The sequence below is a fragment of the Dendrobium catenatum genome, unplaced genomic scaffold (assembly GCF_001605985.2).
Source record: "Dendrobium catenatum unplaced genomic scaffold, ASM160598v2 fragScaff_scaffold_1117, whole genome shotgun sequence".
Classification (NCBI taxonomy): domain Eukaryota; kingdom Viridiplantae; phylum Streptophyta; class Magnoliopsida; order Asparagales; family Orchidaceae; genus Dendrobium; species Dendrobium catenatum.
The window spans coordinates 699,753-721,670 of NW_021319579.1; the positions used below are offsets into that span (position 1 = coordinate 699,753).

Here is a 21,918-nt window from a genome sequence, read left to right on the forward strand (position 1 = left end):
CAACTGATATTCTTTTGATTGTTAATGTATTGCAAGGCTTGATTGTCGCTACATAAGACGAAGTCCTTATGCAACAAATAATTCTCCCATTGCTTGAGTGCCCGGACCATAACGTATAGCTCTTGCTAGTAACCCGACCATTTTTGTCTAGCAGAACTTAATTTCTCACTGAAATACTCCACCGGCTTGCCTTCCTACAACAAAATAGTGCCAACGCCAATAGCCGAGGCGTCTGTATCCATCTGAAATGGCTTATCGAAGTCAGGGAATGCCAATACGGGTGCCGAAAAGAGGGCGGATTTAATCCTTTCAAAGCTTCTTTGCTGGGCTGAAGTCCAGGCGAAGGTAGACGCCTTCAAGCAGTTTGTGATCGGTGCCATTATACTGATAAACCCCTTGATTAACCTGCGGTAGTAGTTGGCCAATCCATGAATGCTACGCACGCAGTGAGTGATGTCTGTTTCGGCCAATCCCGAATAGCCAAAATTTTTTGTGGAGCAATCATAACACCAGCTAGAATTAACACAAAGCCCAGAAAATGGACACTAGCGACGGCAAATTCGCACTTGGCCAAGTTAAGGAATAGTTGATGGTCCCGTAGTGTCTCTAAAATTTATTTGAGATGATTAACATGCTGATCAAGAGATGTGCTAAATATTAAAATATCATCGAAATATACTAGACAAAACTAACCTAGAGAAGTTTTCAAGACCTCATGCATAAGTCTCATAAATGTGGACGTGGCATTGCAAAGTCTGAAGGGCATGACCTTCCACTCAAATAACCCTTCGACAGTCTTGAACGCGGTCTTCCATTCGTCTCTAGGCCTTATGCGTATTTGATGATAGTCGTTCCTCAAATCTAATTTGGAGAAGATTGAGGAACCGAGAGTTTGTCCAGGAGGTCTGTAATCCGCAGGATGGGAAACCAATACTTAATGGTAATGCGATTTATAGCTTGACTATCAATACATATACGCCATTGCCCATCCTTCTTTGGAACGATCACAGCAGGAACCGCACACGGGCTCATGCTCGGCTATATAAATTATTTATCAAGTAATTCTTACACAATTTTTTATAATATGGCATGCTCTCGGGGACTCACGCAATAATGCGACAAATTAGGTAGGACAACACCTGGAAGTAACTCAATTGATGCTGAATCTCTCGGAGGGGTGGAAGTCTAGGAGGCAATTCCATGGAGGTAATGTCCCGAAATGAATCAATTAATTGCTGAATGTCTGGGTGTGGGGATGTAGCTGCTCGTTCCGACACATCTGAGGCAACTAGTGCAAATATGGGGCAACCCACACCTTTAAGATGAAGAAGTTCATGGCCTGCTATTATACAAGCGGACGTGAGATTGGCTGGGACGGCACCTTGAGTCGGGCTAGCTGGCATCAGCTTCAACTTCTTCCCCTTAACTTCAACAGTGTATGTATTGGCCCGACCATCATGAATAACACATGCGTCGTACTGCTAAGGCCTCCCTAGGATGAGGTGGCATACATCCATCTCGAGGACATTATAAGTGGTTTGTCATATGTACTTTTTGCCAATGGAGAAAGTGACTTTGTACAGATCGGAGACGAGAAAGTCGACCCCCTTTTTAACCCAACCGATTTTGAAGGGGTTTGGGTTTCTGGTTGTCTTGATTTGTAGCGCTTGGATTGTGGCCTTCAAGATAATGTTTTATGTATACCCACTATCAATCACCAAATCACAGACCTTATCATTAATGGTACATTTAGTGCGGAAAAAATTGTGTCGTTGTGTCTCGACAGGTTTTCGCAGTGCCAAGAGCATCTTCCCCATAACTCCTAGGTCTGGCTCCCCTTCGTAAGCCACAACCTCTTCTACCCATTATTCGGTGTCATCTTGTAGACCAGACTAATCGGCTTCATCATCTCCTTTAGCTAATTGCAATTGGTGGCGAGATGGACATTCATTCGACTTATGTCCGGGTTGTAGACATGTGAAGCAATTTATGACAGTTAACCTTGGCATATGGGTTGTCCCACATAGGAGTTCTTGGCCTAGTTGTCCTCTTAACTTCAGGTGTCACATTGGCCAGAGCAGATAGTGTCGTGGGTTGGGGTTTGGTCGGCGGTGTCACTATTCGGGACGATCCATCATTTCCGTCCGTGATTGATCTGTGAGGAGCATTGGACTGGTAATGATGTTGTAATTGGGCTTCCGCCTTAAGAGCGAAATTCACCTCCTGGGAGAGGGAACAAACAGAGTTGAGCTCCAGCTTGTCTTGAAGACTCTCCTTCAATCCTCCGATGTAGCGTGCCACCAGTTAATTTCCAAACTCCATCAAATTGTTTCGGGCGCTCAACCTATAAAATTCCTAAGTATATTCATTAACCGGTCTCTAGCCTTGCAGACAATGTTGATATTGGAGGTACAAAAGTTGCTCGAAATCTATAGGTAAGAAATGCCGCCTCATGAGTTGCTTCATGTGGTTCCAACTGCGGATTGGACCTTTACCTTCTCATTGTCTATTTTGAAGGAGCTGCGACAACCACGCGCTAGCTCCTCACTTGAGTCAGCAAGCCACATACTTGACTTGCTTCTCGGGATTGACTTCCATGTAATCAAAAAAATTCTCCACAGCTCCTTCCCAATTTAGATAATCTTTGGCGTGGAGCCTCCCATCAAAGAAAGGAATATCAAGCTTTATATAGAACCCCTCAAGTTCATTTCGCTGGAGGCAGTATTGCCTACCTCTGGCCGGATGTGAAAAGAAAACTTCCCCCTCTGAATCGGAATGCTCTTGTCTGGGAAGGTCTTCCTCCTCCAAATCAGAGAACTCATGAATCATAACAGGGGCTCTTCTTTGCATTGGACCTTTTCTAACAGGCGGCCTTAGCTCCGGTATGGTTGCCAGGGCAAACGACCTAGCTATAGGGTTTATAGCTACTCTTATTTGACGAAGCTCATTCCACATCTTCTCTGCGAATCGGTCGAAGGTGGTTATCAGCTCCTCAAGCTGCTTCGACATTTATCGGTGGGTTTCCCAAAGGGCGTCAAGACTCCGATCGCCGTCGGGTCGGGGGTGGCTGCTGCCTTCCGCCATTCACACGAATAGCCTATCTCTGATACTAGTTTTGATGCAGCAGCTAAGAAGAAGAAGCCAAGCTAAGAGCCAAGCTCAATGAAACAGTAATAACCAGGGGGAGTTTTTGTATATTGAAGTTTGAAAACCCTCCTCCATACAGTCGTTGGTAATATAGAATAGAGTTTGCTAATTTAAGAAAAGCAAGAAATAAAAGGTACAGTACTAAAATAAAAGAAAGGCAACTATAGCAGAGAATAAGAAGTTGCGGAGCCTGTATTTAGTAAAAGAATGTCCGCCGGATCTCTATAGGTGGGTGCTGCCTGCATCATATATATACATTAAAAAGAGCATATAAACTAGTTCAAAATGTAAAGCATCAAATACATAATACATCACATTCAAACATAATGAAAAAAAAAAACATCAAGGATGCCTCCTTGTAAGGTCATCCATACATAACCTACAAATTTGTCATATAAGATGAACACTCCTTTAAGTTATTAACAACAACAACAATAAATCCCAAAACATACAGTTGAATACAGAAATTTAAAGAGATTCTTAAGATTTTGAAAAGGCCTAACTAGTTTCAAAAAGCAAAAACCTCAAAGGAGGTCAGCAACATTGGATGGCAGTTCTTCAATGATAACATTGTAGAATCTTTGGATGTCTGCTAGCATTCTCTCATCATCATTGGTGACGAAGTTGATAGCCACACCCTTTCTTCCGAACCGTCTACTATGACCAATACGATGGAGATACTTTTCAGGTTGAGTTGGCAAGTCATAATTGATAATAAGTGAGACTCGTTGAACATCAATACCGCGGGCAAGCAGGTAAGTGGTGATGATAGCACGAGAAGAATTAGATCTAAACTCCCGCATAATAATATCTCTAGTGTTTTGATCCACGTCGTCGTGGTTGGCCGATATTGTATGATCACTGCTCCTCATCTTATCGGTGAGCCAATCCACTTTGCGCCTCGGGTTCACAAAAATAACACTCTGAGTAATGGCCAATGTTTCATAAAGATCACAAAGGGTCTGAAGCTTCCATTATTCCTTATCAATATTCACATAGGCTGTTTTATTCCTTCCAAGGTAAGTTCAACTCGCTTGACAAGGATCCTTACAGGCTTGTTCATGAATTTGCGGATAATCTCCAAATCCTCAAGGGGCATTGTGGCTGAGAAAACACCAACTTGAACTTTTGACGGAAGTAACTGGAAGATGTCATAGATCTAAAATCGAAACTTAAGTATTAAAATTTGATAGAAGCCTCATAAAAATCAAAGACAAATTGGAACAGAAAATGAAGGAAAAAATGCTTATAATTAAACGTAATAGGGTGCACAGATATTAAAAGATAAGGGACATCAACTAGTATAAAAATGTACCATGTAAATAACTAGTTTCATGTGAGATTAAAATAATATACAAAAATACAAAGGTAATAAAAAACCACATTATTCCCGGGCTAAGTATTTGATATCAAGGATTCCTTAATCTTCAGCATATATTAGAATTCTTGATTTAATTTACAAATTTTACCTCAAAATAGATCCCATGAAGAATTCCCTTGAAACTGTAAGAAAATAGATCACATGAAGATTAAAACAAGAATACAAGCTTCACACACAAGAAACATATATCAGAATTTTTTGTTTCATTTGTTTTATTCCCTGGGAGCTGTAAGAAAACTGATCCCATGAAGATAAAAAAAAAAACTTCACAACACAAGAATTATATTCAATGCAACATAAAATATATTAATTGCAATACAAATCACTTTCAGGACATTATTATAATTTTGAATTTCATGGAGTTCAGCGATATCTTCCAATGGCTCAATCATCTTTGTAACTAGCCTAACATGTAAGAATAACAAATATTTAGTAATCATCATAACAACTTATTGCGTCCTGGAGTATTCACGGCGGTAGAGAAATATATAGTTTAACGTCTTATCATTGTATGAAGATCCATCACACAATCAAATAAGTGAGAGGTTGTAGCATTCATAAGAGACACCAGAGTTTTTATGTGGAAACCCTTGAAAAGGGAGGAAAAATCAAGGGGCCTGACCCAGTTTGAATGAATCCTTTAGTATTTAAAGTTGATTACAAATGAGGCCCTTCCTTGGGAGAATGCCTTAGCTTGATGTACATTTTATAGAGTACATTACATGATGTGAATACAAAGAGTCACTATTAACGTGTTCGTTTGGTCGGGAGGATCATAGTCTGGTGACGGATGTTAGAAGGACTGTAGTTTGCGGGCGACATAAGTTAAGAGGGCTGTAGTCGGCTGACGACGGAGGTCGGAAGGACTGTAGTAGGTGGGCGATGGAGGTCAGAAAAATTGTAGTCGGTGGGCGACGAAAGTCAGGAGGACCATAGTCGGCGGGCGATAGAGGTTGGAAAGATTGTAGTCGACTTAAGTCAGAAGGATCGTTGTTGGCTGGTGACGGAGGTCGGAAGGACTGTTGTCTGACGATGAAGGTTAGAAGGACGGTGTCAAGTAGAAGTCCAATAATGTAAATAAATCCATCTTCGGGTAGATGTCCAGCGAAAGTCTGATAACCGGTAGAAGTCCGCATCGGGTAGAAAATTGATGATGAATGCCCCTAGAGCGAAGAGACGGAAGAGGAGGAAAAAGAAGAAGATATACGAAGGCGAGGGATTTATGTGGTTTGACCTTATAGCCTATGCTCAAAGTATAGTGATGGGGAGTCATCAACTATGAAAAGGAAAAATAATACAAAATACAAGAAAATTCCACCTTACCCATTGGTGAAAACTAGCGTGTGGGAGACAAAATAGAGGGGAGATAAGCATAATTAAAATTTACATAAGTTTAGACTCAACAATTATCTATTGAATCCTCTGCATAGTCCAAGAGATTTTTATAGTAAAAAAGTGGGCTTTGAATTATCTGCACAAGGAGATATTGCAATCTCATGACAGTAATGTGATGTCTTTTTCACCTTTTGGTAGTGGGTAGCTATGTACAAATGACATGTGACATCCCATAGTGAGGGACTTAGGGCCACATAGGATATGATCTAATATAACTCAATAGTGGGCGTTGATGTGTCAAAAAGTTAACATTAATGGCTTGATAAGCCTAGATAAAATGATCAAACGGAAATTATCGATAAGACCAATCGATTAGGAAACTAATAAGTGTTGAGATGATCAAATCAATAGCAAATAATGGCCGTTTGAGCTTTTTAACACATAAATTTCAATGTCGTTAAAGCAGAAATCTATCGACGATGGACGATTGAGTTGAAGCTCATTAGCAGTCAATGATCGAGTGTAGAGCTGAAGGATAGAGTTTGAGGGCGCGCTGTAAGTAGCAGTCGAGCGAGAAGCTGATGATGGCTAATATGAAGGACCGCCAGAAAATATCTGACGAATGTCTCATGATGGTAGGTGTACAATGGCATTTTGCAAAGATAATAAGCATCCATACAGAAATTTGCCGACATTAGATATCCCTGATTTAAGGAGCTAAAGCTGTGTGCCATGTTAGTAGTCTAGCGACACACTTATAGTATATACTAAGTTGAGGCCTGATGAAGATCAACTTGTAATCTTTCTTTAAAGAAGAAGTTTTAGTAAATTCATTAATTCATAATAGATAAGAGGTCACTTGAATCCACAAAGGATATTTGACCATTTTAAAGCTTCCTGTTGCTTAATGATTGTAACTTGTATGGATGATATCAATGTACATTTTTCTTTCAGATTCTTGCAAAAACGAACTTGTTATATAATTTTTGTAATGTAATTCCAATGATATTGAGATTTATCATTCAAAAGAAGTTGAATTATTTATGATCTTTGAGGCATACTTTGATATATTACATAATGTACTTTTTGAGGCTTTTTAGTCTGCTAAGAATATTTATAGAAGATGTCAAAAGAATTTATCAAGAATGTGAGACCTATTCGAGGTTGTATGTCAGAGCCTTGCTCAATGACGTTAACATGTGTGAAATAGGTCGAGAGAATCTACCAAGGATGTGAGTATAATCCGAGGTTGTATGTCGGAGCATTTACTCGACGACGTTAATCTGTATGGAAGAGATTGAGAGAATCCACCAAGGATGTAAGACCTATCCGAGATTGTATGTCAGAGCCTTTGCTTAATGATGTTAACCTGTATGAAATATGTCAAGAGAATCCACCAATGATGTAAGACCTATCCAAGATTATATGTCAGAGCACTACTCAATGACTTAAACCTTTATGGAAGAGGTTGAGAGAATCCACCAAGGATGTAAGATCTATCTGATGTTGTATGTCGGAGCCTTTACTCGACAACATTAACATATGTGGAAGAGGTTGGGAGAATCCACCAAGGGTGTAAGACCTATCCGAGGTTGTATGTCGGAGCCTTTACTCGATGACGTTAACCTGTATGGAAGAAGTTGAGAGAATCCACCAAGGATTTTAGACCTATTCGAGGTTGTATGTCGGAGCCTTTGTTCGACGATGTTAACCTGTGTGGAAGAGGTCGGGAGAATCCACCAAAGATGCGAGACCTTTTCGAGATTGTATTTCAGAGCCCTACTCGATGATGTTAACATGTATGGAATAGGTCGAGAGAATCCACCAAAGATGCGAGACCTTTCCGAGGTTGTATGTTAGAGCCCTGCTCAATGATATTAACCTGTATGAAAGAGGTCGAGAGAATCCACTAAGGATGTGAGATCTTTTCGAGGTTGTATGTCAGAGCCTTGCTCAATTATGTTAACATGTATGAAAGAGGTCGAGAGAATCCATCAAGGATGTGAGACCTTTCCGAGATTGTATGTTAGAGTCCTACTAGATGACGTTAACATGTATAGAAAATATCGAGAGAATCCATCAATGATGCCAGACCTTTTCGAGGTTTTATGTCAGAGCGCTTTGCTCGATTACATTAACCTGTATGAAAGAGGTCGAGAGAATCAACCCAGGATATGAGACCTATTCGAGATTGTATGTCGGAGTCTTTGCTCGACGACATTAACTTGTATAGAAGAGATCGAAAGAATCCACCAATGATGTAAGACCTATCCGAAATTATTTGTCGGAGCCTTTGCTCGACGACGTTAACTTGTATGAAAGGGTCGAGAGAATCCATCAAGGATGTAAGACATATTCGAGGTTGTATGCCGGAGCCTTTGCTCGATGACGTTAACCTGTATGGAAGAGGTCGAGAGAATCCACAAAGGATGTCAGACCTATCCGAGGTTGTATGTCGGAGCCTTTGCTCGACGATGTTAACCTGTATGAAAGAGATCGAAAGAATCCACCAATGATGTCAGACCTATCCGATGTTGTATGTCAGAGCCTTTGCTCGACGACGTTAACCTATATAGAAGAGATCGAGTGAATCCACCAAGGATGTAAGTGTAAAGATCATTTTGCTCCCAGGTTCATCTGGACGAAGTTCGATCGGTACAGGTTGTGCAGGAAAGCATGTTTGGTTGCATGGTTCGTCTGGACGAAAGTCGGATCGTCTGGACGAAAATCGTCCCGAGAACAGATCGTACGGGACGATAATTAATTTCGTCTGGATGAAATTTGTCCAGAGCCCAAGTCGTCCTTGACGATAATTAATTCCGTTTGGACGAAATTCGTCCAGAGCCAAATCGTCCTAGGACGAAGTTGCGATCGTCTGGGACGATCAATTTTGATATATATAGAAATTAGATATTTTGGAACGAAAAGGACGTCCAGGAGAGAGAAAAACGAAGGAAAAGAGGATTTTTGGGCGACTACGGTCTATTTTCGTCCGTTGTGGTAGTTAGAGAAGTTGACCGACTCGAGGTAAGGCACATTCCGCCTTTCTCAATTTTCAGAAATGAGAGTTTTGACGCATTTTCTGTTCCGCATTTTATTTCCGTTAGCGAATTTCTGGTATTATTTTCTTCTGACAAAGGTTTTACTGCGTAACTTTTGGTATGTCTCTGAGATGATAATTATACACGTTTTGAGTATTTTCTGAAAGATTTGTACCGAATATTTTGGATTCTGCGGTGTTTTGAGTGAACTGCAAATTATCAGGATGTTGAAAAATGTTTTGTCAGTACAATGAAAGTCTTACAATGTTGTTGTGAATGTTCTGTGATAATTTGGTAAATTTTTGAATCTGTGAATTTTGTGTAAATTTCGTATACTGCCGTTATGCCGCTGAATTTTCTGAAATAAGATGATTTGAATATTTGATGTGTTTGTGCTATCAGAAGAGAGGTATAAGGGGCCGGAATCATATGTGATTCTATTGTTTGGGTTTGGGAAGGGAGACATAAGGGGAAGTTCTGAAATCTGAAATTATGTATATCTGTTCTGTTCTGGTGCTATAAGTACAAAAGGGAGCTATAAGGGGAAGTTCTGGTGCTATAAGCACAAAAGGGAGCCATAAGGGGAAGAGGGGAAGTTCTGACATCTAGAAGGAAGTTCTGTTCTGAAATTATCTGTTATGTTATGTTCTTTCTGTCTGAAGCCATGCACTGTATTTGTATCTGATTATTTTGATGAAAGAAAAGATAGATGAACTGCGCTGTGTTTGGATGTTTATAGTAGCTCTGTGTTTTTCTGTCTGTGTTATATTTGGAAGAAAGTTCTGAAGCAAATTTCAAAGCCAGATCCTGGATTTGTTGGCTGTGTAGCGGCCCAATGCGAACGGGATCCGTCCCGATCGGGTTGGGTCGTGACAGTAAGACCTATTCGAGGTTGTATGTCGGAGCCTTTGCTCGACTATGTTAACCTGTATTGAAGAGGTCGAGAGAATCCACCAAGGATGTAAGACCTATCCGAGGTTGTATGTCAGAGACTTTGCTCGACGACGTTAACATGTATGAAAGAGATCGAATCGAATCCCCATGGGATCAATTTTGCCTTGATTGGGAGGGGAGAACGCCGTGTATCTCGAATCAAAGATGAAGAATGACCTATTTTTATACTGTTACTGCCTTTTTGAGATCGAGATTAAAACCTTGCCCAAGGAGTAGAAGTCCATCAATAGACTATATAAAGCTTGTAATTGATTGGAAGCATCCTTTCATTTGCTGGGATTTTCTTGAAATATCATGTTGATGATGAAAGCATTGGAGGAAATTTTTGACAACAATTGGAGTCAAAGTTTCCCCTAGTCTGCATCTGATTTTTATGATATTAATGCAGCAATGACTGATGTTAGGAAGTTGATGGTTGATAAGAGTGATCTTTTGAGATTGGAGTAATAGTTGCCCCTTAGTTGGGAACCATGTTCCCACAGACGGTGCCAAACTGTTGCATCTTGGAGTATTCGCGGCGGTAGAGAAATATATAGTTTAACGTCTTATCATTATACGAAGATCCAGCACACAATCAGATAAGTGAGAGGGTGTAACATTCATAATAGACACCAGAGTTTTTATGTGAAAATTTTTTAAAAAGGGGGAAAAACCATGGAGCCTGGCCCACTTTGAATGAATCTACTAGTATTTGCAGTCGATTACAAATGAGGCCCTTCCTCAGGAGAAGGCCTTAGCTTGATGTACATTTTATAGAGTACATTACATGATGTGAATACAAAAAGTCACTATTGATGTGTTCGTTTGGTCGGGAGGACCATAGTCTGGTGACGGAGGTTAGAAGGATTGTACTCTGCGAGCGACATAAGTCAGGAGGGCTGTAGTCGGCTGGCGACAGAGGTCGGAAGGACTGTAGTCGGTGGGCGATGTAAGTCAGAAGGACCGTAGTCGTCGGGCGACGAAGGTCGGAAAGACTGTAGTCGGCGGGCAACAAAAGTCAGGAGGCCGACCGTAGTTGACGGGCAACGGAGGTCGGAATGACTGTAGTCGACAGGCGACGTAAGTCAAAAGGACCGTTGTTGGCTGGCGACGGAGCTCGGAAGGACTGTTGTCTGATGACGAAGGTCAGAAGGATGACATCAGGTAGAAGTCCAATAATGGAAAGAAATCTATCTTCGGGTAGATGTCCAGCGAAAGTCTGATAACCGGTAGAAGTCTGGTATAGTGTAGAAACTTGACGATGAGTGAAGGTCTGGCGTCGGGTAGAAGTCCGACATCTGTTGGTGGCTGAGGAGAACTTCGGTATCACTTGGGCGGAGTTTCGGCGTCACGGGGGAACTCTGTAGTTACTTGGGAAAAATTTCAGCGTTCCGTAGAAGTCAGGCAGGATTCCGGCGTCATTTGGAGTTTGGGTGATCTCAAATTTAATTTTTTAAGCTTTCGACTTTATTTTGCCTCGAGATTCATGCCCGATCAAGATAATTTTTGCATGATATATCACAACTAATTATTAATATCCACAAAAAATCCAAAAGAAATGAGATTACTGGACAATCGAGGAGCAAGATATATGACTTAAAGATGTAATTTTTTGAACTGTATATGACATATACCATAAAATAACAAGCCTTAATTGAGCTCTTAACAAGCTACTTGTTAAAAACAAATACAAATATAAATGAACAAACATACTGATGTTCAAATTTGCTCAATTAGATGCCAAACTTTTTAAATTATGTCGACCTGAAGTGTTTATTTAAGGCAATTAGTGGATATCTACTCATGATTAAGATATTAAGATGAATTAAGTGATTAGAGAACAGATAACCAGTAATATCAATTTTTGGTTCAAGAAGAGATTGAAATCTCTTATTTTTAACTCAGTTTCTCAACTTCTTGTTCCAGAATGGAATTGAATTGGATTCCAAATTCCCGCAGTAAGCAACGAAAAAAAAAAAAAAACACAAATTGTGATAGATTCAAAGTATTAAGTAAAAGAAAACAATCCGGGAAAGTAGAGAATCTATCTTTTAGACGATTTCCTGGCTCCAATAAAAAAAATGGCTTTACCAATACAGTTCCAAAAGCCTGGTAGAACCCTGCTGCAGATGGTAGAATAATATTCTTAGGGTTGGAAAGTAGCAAGAATACCAGACCTCTTGGTTATGGCTCCATAAATTCCATGTTTTTTTTCTTTACAACACTGTGCTGAGATTAAGTTCCGCGATATCTCACCGAGGAAAAAATATGAATTTTTTACCCCGTCGTTCGAAGATTGACGGGATTTGGCCGAAGAAGTGCGCGAAAGGGAGAAAGTTATCTTCAGAACTTGTGAGCTCCCGTCCTTACTTCCAATGAAAATTTAGAAACTTCCGATCCGACAGGCAAAGGGAACGTTGTCGAAGGAGCGAAGTCAAACAAGAACGAAGGAGCCGAAGAAGCCACTCCTGCAATCTTACACCTCTTGCTAAGCAATGAAGCCAAACAACAACGATGATGCGAAGGATTTCTTCATCGAGAGAATTTATAACTCGCTGAATATGAGCAGGTTTTTAATTCGCACGAAACAGGCCCTCTAATATACACCTAACTAATGCTTCAGAGAATTTCCTTTTATTCAGCTCAAAATTGACCAAACAATCAAATTTAATAAATATGTGTAATTGTTTTAATTTACACTCCTAATTCAGACAACCAAACAGCCCCATAACCTGCCATTCGCTGCTTTAGGGTTTGCTCTTCAGTATTCGGCTCGGTAGTCTTCTTTCCATTTGGCATTTTTTTGGTCTCTTATTGTTTCCTTAATCGATTGTTTCTAGTAATGGATTTCCTTAAAAATTTCAGCAAGTTAGTATGAGCTTTCTTTTGTCAATTTCTTCTTTGTGATTTCAATTATTTTTCTTTTTTTTGAAATCATTTTTTACATAGAAGATTTGATTGTTATTTTGAGAAATCCATTAGTTTAATTAGATAATCTGGAAGCCCAATGATGGAAAACTTATTTGTGAAGGAGTAGCAGTTGGTTTCTCTTTTCGAGCATTTGATGCGTTTGCTGATCTTTTCTTTGCCATCCCCTCCTTTCTTATTCTTCCTCATCTTCTACTTTTTTTTTCTTCCTCCCATCTTTTTTAAAGCATGTGATAGTGCTCGAATTGAGAAGGCAACATGGTAGCTGCGGTGAATATTTAAAGCTATGAGATCTGAGGGCCTTTATGGATTTTAACACTATACCGGTTTTCATTTGATCATTACTTTGGCTTTTCTGTGCTAAAAATATGTTGGTTTTGTTGATTTTTTAGGGTTTCAGTCAACAAAACCCCTTCTTAAGGGCCTATTTGGCCTCAAATGCGATTTAACTTAAAGCAGGATTTAGTAAATCTAGTTTTTCTAAAGAAAATATGAAAGTAAATGAATTGAAAGTAGTTTTATTGGAAGATTTTGTTGACGGTCGAAATGAGTGTCTTTTCCTATTGATTAACGGTTTGTTTGGCGTATTTTCTTGTAATCTTTGAATAATTGTCAATTCTATTTGTCAACTAGATTTTTATAGGTATTATTTGTTAAAAAATTTGCTGCAGTACAGTGAGTTTTTTTAGTTTCAATTTTACATGAAGATTAAACATACAAATTGATTTATAAAAAGAGTCTAATAGATGCTAGAGTGTTTATGTGAAAGTTTTGAGAATGTGAAAAATCATTGGGCTTTGCTCAACTTGATTATAAAAATTTGGGGAGTTAGAAAGGGATAAGAAGCATTTTAATGATTGTAGTCAATTGAAGGTGGTTTGGTGATGTTGGGTAGCGGTGGCGGTTTGATGAAGATGGAATCTTTTGAGCTCTCCTTAAACTTAGACCAATTGTCTCATATAAAGTGGATGTTTATTAGTGATTTTTATCATGAAATACCTCATAAACATAAAGAAGAATGAAAGCACAATATTAGATTGACTTGTACCTATTTATTTAATTATAGATCATTTTTTAGTATTTCTCTCTTAATAATGTTTGGATTAAGTAATTTTGCGCTTGCATTCGCCTTGTCAATGTGCTCTATTTAATTATAAATAAGCCAAATTTAAAGTTCATTTGATCACATAATCAAAGTTCAACATTTGTAACTATACTTTTAAGTGGTTTATTTTAGTTTATTAGGAATCATTGGATCATTTTTTTGGTGTTGTAGTGTTTGTCTTGTAGATTTAATCAATTTGATTATAAGGTGGTTGAAATTGAAGATCAAATAAGGTAGATTTAAAATTGGAAAGTTTCCTTTTAATTTGCGCAAAGAACCCCAGAAAAGAGATGAATTCTTAATTTCTTAGTTAGAGTATTTCTTAGAAATGAATTCTCTAGCATTTGATTTTTCTTAGAAAGGATTTTTCAGTACACTTGAAAAGAACCCCAGAAAAGAGAAGGAATAGTTGGGTAATTGCTTTATATGGATCCTATAAGGTTGAAACCAAAAGTGAAAAAAAGATTGCCAAAAATTCACAAGATGAAATTTCATTTATTCATCAGAATAAGAGTTCCTTTTGAAGCCAGAATCGCTTTTCCTTGATATCGAACAGAATGTATGAAAGTATCTTTGAGGAACCATAGGATCCTCTGAACATTATAGATTGATATATAATATGGGGAAAATGGAATAAACCTTTAGGAAGATTTTCCTCTTAAAATTTGTTATCTCTCCCTCTCCTTCCTCTCTCTCTCTCTCTCTCTCTCTCGGTTCCTCTCTCTCTCTCTCTCTCGGTCTCTCTTGCAAGAACCTCAAGAAGAGCTCAATTCGTCCTCCCAATTTCTTAACAAATTTGATGTGTTAAAATGCATATTTAGCATCCAAAAATTTAATTTATTATATATCTGAACATTATATATTGGCTATCTTTATTGTTTTCTAAGCTCTAATTTATATATATAAAAAAATGTTAATATATATACCCAACCTTTTTGGCCTTCTGCAAATCGATTTCTTTTGCTAATTAAGATGGGGATAAGATAAATGTCGTAGTCCTCGTCGATTTCAAAGAATCTTTCGCAACGAAGAATAAAACGTTAACGATGAACCGGTTTCACGAATTTGAACTTTGCAAGGCTGAAAAATTCATTTAAATTATGAATTTATAATTAAAATTTACTATGTAAATTTGACTCAAATTCTTCTTAATTGCCAACATTAGCTAAATATTTCAATAGAGCCTTGAATCAGATTATTTTTATCTTCAGTAAAATTAAAAAAAAAAGTTTTATCGAAATGGTTTGAGACATATTAATATTAATGCTCATCAAAATGGCAGTTTGCAATTGATCTTTTGTGGCCCACCACTTTGGTGCAATGTTAACATCAGCCCAGAAAGACCTTACCATTTGCTTCAAGTATTATTAGCTGGCGAATTATTCATTTTTAATCTATGATGAAATGATATTTGTAGAAATGAATTATTAACTTACAAAAAAATTGGTCGCTGTCTTTGCGATTAAAAAAAAAAAAAAAAAATAGGAAACAAACAACAGAAAGCACAGACTAAAAGAACGAGGGATCCTGAAAATTGACTCAAATTCTTCTTAATTGCCAACATTAGCTAAATATTTAAATAGAGCCTTGAATCAGATTATTTTTATCTTCAGTAAAATTTTTTTAAAAAAAATTTTATTGAAATGATTTGAGGCATATTAATATTAATGCTCATTAAAATGGCAGTTTAGGGTTTAGCTTTTCTGGCCCACCACTTTGGTGCAATGTTAACATCAGCCCACAAAGACCTTACCATATGCTTCAAGTATTATTAGCTGGCGAATTATTCAATTTTATAGTACGATGAAATGATATTTTTAGATATGAATTATTAACTTAAAAAAAAAAAATGGTCGCTGTCTTTTTTTAAAAAAAAAAAAAAAAAAAAAAAAGGAAACAAAGAATAAATAACTAAAATTTGGAGAGCCGGCTCGAGCAAAATAAACGTCCTAAATTTGAGGAGAGCCGTCATAATGGAGGCCGGCTCGAGCAAAATAATATAGTGAGAGTTTATTAGTCAATTAAGATGAGAACTTTGATTGAGATTCATATTATGGGCATCTACACTTGATGCATTCTCTTCTTGATGAGAAGCCTTAGTTGGCAAATATATACTTTGAACGAGTAAATTTTTATTGTGTATTTGTAACGGTCTAAATTCTGAACTTTTGAGATATTGTCCGCTTTTGCCTAAGAGCCTCACAATTTTGTTCTGTTGGTGTAACTTCCCAGTAGGTCACCTCTCTTAGAATTGCTCCGGGATGAGCACGGTCAACTGTGGAGTTTCTTATGAAAATTTCAGCCATTACATCAAAAGACATATCAATGTTTAAGAGTGTAGCTTCTTTAACTTAAGATGTTTTATAGTATTTGTTGTGTACCTTTACAGAATCCTTACAGGTCTCCTGCCTAGATTCCAGACATAATAAATTCTCCAATTGTAGAGGAGCAAGGATTTCGGGTGATTTGAATCAATTCAAGATCAATAATTTATTAAACTATTTTTTGTTTCTTGTAATATTTGTTCAAGTTAACATAGATGAATATGAGTGCTCACAAAATCCCCAATTCTTTTTATCCTTTTGTGAAGCCAAGAGGAAAAGAAATTGGTCCAAAGAATCTATTCAAGCGTATATGATATGAATTGTTGAATCAACAAAACACTTAAGACTTCTACGATTGATAGAAACATCAACATCAAGGTCTATAAATGCATGAAAAGCCCTGGCCTTACGAGTTTTTATTGCTTGCTTTTAGGGTTGGAATCAACCCTCTTTTGAGTGTGAGCAAAAATAGTATTAGGAGATGCATAACCTAAGGAGCGAAAAAGAATATTAATTTACTGCTTTCTAAAACAATATTTTGGTACAAAATTATTTTGTTAAATTTCTTAAACTAAAAATTCTTGTACCAAAAAATTATTTAAAAAAGCAATAAAAAAACTCTCCCAAATGAAACCCTAGTCTTATGATTTATATTTTATAGCTGACGAATTAATAATTTTAGTATTTTATAAAATGGTGTTTGTAGGAAATGAATTATTAGTTTATAAATTTATCTTTTTATTTGGAAAAAAGAAAACCCGAAACAAAGAATTAAAAAAAAAAAAAAAAAAAACCTAAAAGTTTCTCATTGATTTGGTCCAAACGTCCTGTGTGAGGAGAGTTGATGATTACATGTTTATATTCTAATCCTCGATGCTAAAATAATTATATCATATTTATATCATCAAATCTATTAAATATTTATAATAATAATTATTATAATATATATTTATTATCGAAAATATATATTATTTTATCATAAATATAGTAAAACAAAGATGTAGTCTTTTTAATATACTTTATATCAGCAACCAGCTTACTTTGGCGGTGCTTTATGTAGCTATAGATAGGGGTGTCAATTTTTGACATGGCCCGAAATCCGACCCGGAAAAATCTTGATTCTGGTCAACCCATTTGTGAAACGGGTCGGGTTCGGGTTCAATAAATTAACCCGTTTCAAAAAGCGGGTGGGGTTCGGGTTGACCCGGCAACCCAAAAAATGACCCGAAAATCCGGGTTTGGGGGTCTGCTGCCCGAAGCATCCAGCGCCCTGCCTGACGCGTCATCTGTGAGCTGTCAAGTCGCATTGACGCCTGCGTGTCCCGAAGCGTCGAGACTATCGCATCCCAAACAGTCGAGTATTGCGCGTGCGTGCCTGCCAGGCCGCTGCCACGTGTGTGCCTGCCCAGCCATTGTGCGCGTCCTGAACCTGGCGAGCAGGCCCGCCGCATCCCGAACCGGCCCTGCCGCTTAGCCGCTGTAGCCTATGCGTCGTGCGCGTCCCGAAGACTCCCGAACAGGCCCTACCACGTTCTGAACCCAGGCGTTTGAGTTTTTTTTTTTTTAAATCTAGGTCGGGCCGTGTCAACCCGGCAACCCGCGCGGATCAGGTCCGGGTTGAAAAGCCTGCTCTTTTATAAAAATGGGTCGGGGTCGGGTTGACCCGTTTAGATCCTGGCCAATTTGGGTTCGACCCGAACCTGACCCGCTGACCCAAATTGACATCCCTAGTTATAGAGCCATGGGATGGCGGTCACTAGAATTGCGAGATAATATAATTCTTTATCATATTTATTCACACTTGGTCAATATATATTTTTAGAATAATATTATCCAATGTTGGAGTCTTTAAAATAGAGATGGATGAAGATGCATATTTTATTTAATCATCTATCAAATACTGTCAAAGGCAATTAATCTTTTTTTATATACTTGTTCTGTGCCAGAATATTGCAGGCCATATAGAGAAAATATTTAACGTTTTAAACTTTAGTGTTATATGAAGCTCTATATACACTGACAAAAACGAGTAGCATGAGACACTGGTTTTTATATGGAAAACATAGAAAAAAAAGTACGGGGCTTGACCTAATTCAATTGATTTCATTTGTATTTGTTATCGGTTATAAATGGTGCCCTTTCTCGATAGAAGATGTTGATATAATGAAGCAAATAAATAATGTGTTGAGCGTATTATGTGATGAAAAATGGATGAGGTATGTGGCCTATGAGCAGTCTTTAAGAAATTGTTTGCTTATTTGTTTGAACGAACTCCTTTAAGGAGAGGAGACAAGAGGCAAAGAAGTTCAACTTAAATTTTGATGTTGACATTGAGAGTCAAAATTAATGATTAGCAATGATATGCATTGGTATTGTTAGTAATTATAGGTGACTAAGTGATCATCGGTGTGGCAAACAACAGTGGTCATAGGATTTTAGGTTAGAAGATCGTGGTCAAATTAAAATGTTTAGAGGGATAGAGTTGGAGGATCACAATTGAATAGTGAAGGTTAGATGATTATAGTCGGGCAATAGTGGTCAGTGAATTAAAGTCATGCGATGGTGGTTGAAGGATCACAGTCAAGCGATGATGGTTGAAGGATCATAGTCATGGAACAATGGTTGGAGGATTATAATAAGGTGATGGTGGGTGAGGGACCATAATTATTGTAGTAGTATATGTAGTAATCCAAAGTTCTTAAAATAGATTTATTTGAAAATTTTAAAATTTCTGAATTGGAGTGATATGGTGATGTGCTTTCAGACACTGTTAAGTGTAAATTTTGTATTATTTATTGTATTTCAATTTAATAAAAATGTATTATTTTAATTGAATTTGTGTAGAAAATTTTAGGAAAAGGTAAAAGTTCACATAAGTGTTGAACCAGCGCCGCAACGTCCACAGTTATAGCGTCACAACATCATTCATGTCATAGCGTATTCGATTTTGGCAAGATTGAACCAAAGATTCAGTTGAAGAAGTGCTGAAATAAAAATTTTAATTTATATATTAACATAGCCACTATTAAATGTAATATAAAGCAGAAGAATACTGAATCTAAAAAATAATTTTCTATATATCATCCAAAAAATACATATACAATCTAAGTTATCTACATCAGCGCTTGGCAATAGATAAAATAACTAAATAAAAGCTAAGTATGCAAAAATCAAAATTAACAAAAACATTCATATAGCACAGATCAAAGCCTGCTATCCAAAATTACTAAGCTCGCTCGTCACCCTTTCTTTAGCCTTAAAACGAAAGTAAAAGTAAGAGTGAGCTAAACCGACTAAATATGCTATTGTAGTCTAAAACAATATTCAATAACTTAACCAAAAGAACTAAAAATACTATGTTGTAAAAATAAATTGAAGTACTATGTGGAACAGTGGAAGTTGAAACTAAAGCATACACTAAAATTGAATGCATTTAAAAAATTATTGAAATTAATTGAGTTATAAAAAAAACACTTCTTAACATAATCCTATCTCGATAGATCACTGGCTCTAGCATAGTAATACTTTGGTAACAAAATCTCACCTTAGTAGCCCATTGGCTCCAACAATTGTTTCAAAACATCATCAAATTATCAGAGATTATGTAAATCATAATTATGAAGCTTTAATTGAACTAAAATACTATTTTTAGATATCAAATTAAACTTGGATGATGGACAAATACAATTCTACGACCTTAAAATTTTAGCTTTCTTTTTCTCTCTAGTCTCTTTTCTTCTCTTTTCCCCAAACTCTCTATTAAACGAAATGGGATAATGGTTTTTAATCAAACATATTTTATAATAAAAACATTATAAATGTATAATTGTAATTATGTAATTTGTTCAGTTTTTAGCAAAACATTTACATAAATAATTTTATATCTTCAAATCTGAAAAATCTAAAAATTATGAAAAATTATTCATAAATTAGCTATGTAGATCCAAAATAATTAAGTGAAATCAGTTTGCAAAACAGACATCTAACGGTCACGGAAAATTCATGGTCTACTTATGATTGAAAGGTGGTAGCTCAATGTTGATGTTCGCCAGTAGGGTGGTGGTCTAATAATGGCGGTCGACTGATAGTCTGAAAGTGGTGTTCGGGTTGTGTTTTGACAGAGGCAGCTAGGCGTTAGTTAGATGGTGTTGAATGAGTGTGTTTTGATGGTGGTAATCAAGGGGTGTTCCAATAACAACTACTGGGCCTTGTTCCGATTGTAGCGGTTGAGTTGTGGTCTGAAGGTAGTGGTTAGATGATAAAAGGTCAGTGGTTGTATGGTGGTGATGGTTTGGTAGTGGTTTAACTAAAGCAATTGGGTAGTGCTCCAACGATGGTTGTTAGACACTTGTTCAATGGTGGAGATTGAGAGGTTTTCTATTGGTGGTGATCGAGTGATTTTTTAATGGTAATAGTTGATTGGGGCTCTGGGATTTTTTAAACTACTGAGCTATCTCCAATCTCCTGTCCCTAGTCCCCCATCATATAGAGAGAAGGGTCTATTTATAAATTTTGAGAGCAAGACTTTTCATAAATATAACTGAATTAAAAAAAAACGCTCAATTAGATGACCCATATTAATTCCATTTATCATAGACCATTCTTTTAGTATTTGGGGAGTTTGATGAAGTTGAAATTAATAGATTTTATGCTCGTCGGATTTGTATCATCAAGATACTTGATTTTAATATAAACTTACATGATTTAGAGATCATTTGATCTTTTGACAACTTGACTATAAGTTTGTCAAAATCAGAATTCAAATGATCCCAAATACTCTTTTGGTGCAAAATGATTGGCTTATTCTGAGTGATTCCTCTTCGTTTGATGGGGAGGAGGATGAGGATTTTGACGAATGTGAGGAGGTTGCGCCTGTTAAGCTTGCTGACCCTAGTCGTTCTATTGTTGGTACTAAACGTAAGAATAAAGGTAAAAAGAAACATGCACTGCCTTTTTTCTAATTGCTTTTCGGTGGTGGTTTTTGTCGGCTTTATGGACAATGATGAGGAACCCCCCAGCTTCCCCTCGCTGATTTGACTGCTTGGCAACCGAAGTGAATTGGACTTGGGCTTGGATTGCTTGGTGGTTTGGTTTTGGTGGACTTCTCACCTATGGATGGTCCGTGGTTGGTCGCGTGGATGGTGTAGGGGGCTTCCATTCTTGAGTCCGAGTTAGAGTTATTTTACTCTCTGTTTATTGCCTCGAGCTATTTGTATTGAGTCCTTTTTTATGTTGTTGTAATGACTGGGGGCCATGGACTGTATTTCTCTTCTATTTGAATAAATGGTTTATTTTGTTAAAAAAAAAAAACTCTTCTAAACTTTCCAACAAAAATATTCACATCCATTAAAATTCATGTTTGAAAGATTGTATATTTGAATGACATTCTTAATGAAACTCAAATAATGTTATAATTGATTGGATTTGAATTTCCTACATCATTTGATAATTCATTCAGAAAGAACAAATTCAGACGATTAATAAAAGATTTTGAAAATTAAATTTTAATTTTCCAATTGTTTAAAATTAATGCTCTGAAGATTTGTTAATTTGATTAATAGCTAGGAAATATCAATTACTGAAAAAGTCATAATTAATTTTAATTTTGAAATTAATTATTCTATCTTCTTTAACCGGTAAAATGGCCATAGCAATGTGCATAAAAACTAACGAATAATCTAACATTCGAAGTGATCATAATAGAGTTTCTAATATATTGGTAAC

The 21,918-nt window shown here is 37.1% G+C and overlaps 1 pseudogene; it reads right to left on the reverse strand.

Moving 5' to 3' along the window:
- Nucleotides 1-3,671: 3,671 nt before the first annotated feature.
- Nucleotides 3,672-17,645, reverse strand: LOC110102867 (annotated as a pseudogene).
- Nucleotides 17,646-21,918: the final 4,273 nt, after the last annotated feature.